We start from the raw sequence: 2,326 nt of genomic DNA, 5'->3' as shown, positions 1-2,326 counted from the left end.
GGCATTAAAGAACAAATAAAACACAACAAAACGGAACAAAAGAACAAGATGAAGAAGAGAAACCCCCACTTTAAAAGGCATAATAAAAGAACAAATAAAACACAACAAAAAACGGAACAAACCTAAACAAACCCAACTAAAACCTGCCCTGCGATATCCCCGGGGAGAGAAAAATCGTGCTGAAAACATGTTACTAACACGTCTGCCTCGCGACCCTCCTCCGCGGCGCCTCTCTATCAACATACAATTAGCTTCCTTCGGATCACTTAAACCTCGTACACAGAGGATTTTGTTGACGTCAAAACCCTTCGTCGAGGCTTTAAAAATAGAGAGGAAAACCTAAAGAAATCTAAAAATAAGGAGAAATAGAGAATTATAATAAAGAAGGAAGAAAAACAATCGAACCGAGAAAAATCGAAGAGAGAAAAATAGACATCAAGTACAATAAACGTAGAAAATAAAAGAACATAAAAAAGGAAAAAATAGCACTGACAGAAAACAATCGAAAAGACAAAAAAGAGGACAACACATACAATACACGTAGTAAATGAATAATAATAAAAAAGGAAGAAAAAATAACAATCGAACAGAAAAAAATCGAAAAGACAAAGGAAAAAGAAAAATAGAGAACCAACCAACACATCACGTGCCGATAAAAATTCAGCAAGAGACAAAACTATCTCAAAAATGACTTCGACTGAAAAGACGTTCAAAGAAAAAAGGAAAGAGAAGTCAACAAAAAAGCAAAACAAGAAAAAAACAAAAGGAACAAAAGTAAAAAACAAGAAAGCGAACAATAAAAAAGGGGACAACAAAAATGTCTAATAAAACCGAATAATATCAACAAGTAAAAGAAGCAAGGAACAACAAAAAGTATAAAAAAACGAATCACATCAATAAGTAAAAGAAGCAAGGAACAACAAAAAGAATAAAAAACAAGTGAACAATAAAAAACGAAAAGAAAATAAAGGAGACACCAACAACAGTTTAAAAAAACGAATAATACCAATAAGTAAAAGCAGCAAAACCCCCCACCCCACGAGCCTTCGGAACCCCCGGCGCGTCCGCACTCGGGAAGCGGAAGCAGAGCGCTGAAAACCTGGAAGTCAACACCTTGGGAAGCAGGGAAGGCGAAGTTACCGGGGCGTAAATTAGTTTACCAGAGAAGGAGAAAAATATGTGATTCTCATCCCTTAACTTTCCCCTCCCTCCCTCTTTCTCTCTCTCTCTCTCTCCCTCTCCCCCCCTCCCTCTCTCTCCCACCTCCCCCGATTCCCTTCCTCTCCCATTCTCTCCCTCTCCCTCCCTCTTCCACTCCCTCCTCCCTCTTTCTCTCTCTCCCTCCCTCTCCCTCTCCTTCTCTCCCTCCCCCTCCCTCTTTCTCTCTCTCCCTCTCCTTCTCTCTCCCTCTCCCGTCTACCCTCTCTCTTCCTCACCCTCCCCTTCCCTTTCCCTCTGCCTCTCCCTCCCTCTCCTTCTCTCTCTCTCTCTCCCTCTACCCTCTCTCTTCCTCTCCCTCCCCCTCCCTTCCCCTCTGCCTCTCCCTCCTCCCCCTACCCCAAAAAAACAGCCATTTTCTTGCGGTTTTGGTGTTAGTAGGTAGGTGGGATTTTTTCTAGTTATTCTTTTTCTTTTTCTTCTTCTCTCTCTCTCTCTTCATTCTTTTTTTTCGTCTTTTTGGCTTTCCCGACAGGCTCTCAAGATCAAATTAAGATTTTCCTTTGGGCGTGATGAAGTGCTTGTGTGTGAGTGTGTTATTATCATTATCATTTTCTTAGAACATGTCGGCTGGTGAGGGAGAGAGAGAGAGAGAGAGAGAGAGAGAGAGAGAGAGAGAGAGAGAGAGAGAGAGAGAGAGAGAGAGAGAGAGAGAGAGAGAGAGAGAGAGAGAGAGAGAGAGAGAGAGAACGAAAGCGAGAGAGAGAACGAGAGAGAGAGAGAGAACGAAAGCGCGAGAGAGAGAGAAAACGAAAGCGAGAGAGAAAAAAAAGACGAAAATGAGAGAGAGAGAAAGAAAGAAAGAGAAAAAGGACAAAAAAAAAGAGAGAAAACCAGAGTAACACACCCAACGACCGAAACACATGACCACCCCAAAACTCCCGCCGCCTCCATAACGCATCACGGAGGGGGTCGTCACTCACTCTATTAGCCTGCCGCTCGTTACGAACACCCTTTAATAACACTTTGGAAACTGTAATCACCTCGTTAGCCTCCGCAGCGTCTATTGTCAGACCCCGTTATCACCGGCCGCGAAAGATAACAAAAGGGCCGGTTAATCAATCATTATTCGCAACACGTTATCAGCCTGCCTCGATCCGCTCATTAC

The sequence above is a fragment of the Penaeus vannamei genome, chromosome 17 (assembly GCF_042767895.1).
Source record: "Penaeus vannamei isolate JL-2024 chromosome 17, ASM4276789v1, whole genome shotgun sequence".
Taxonomy (NCBI): domain Eukaryota; kingdom Metazoa; phylum Arthropoda; class Malacostraca; order Decapoda; family Penaeidae; genus Penaeus; species Penaeus vannamei.
Note: the sequence above shows the minus strand (reverse complement) of the source record.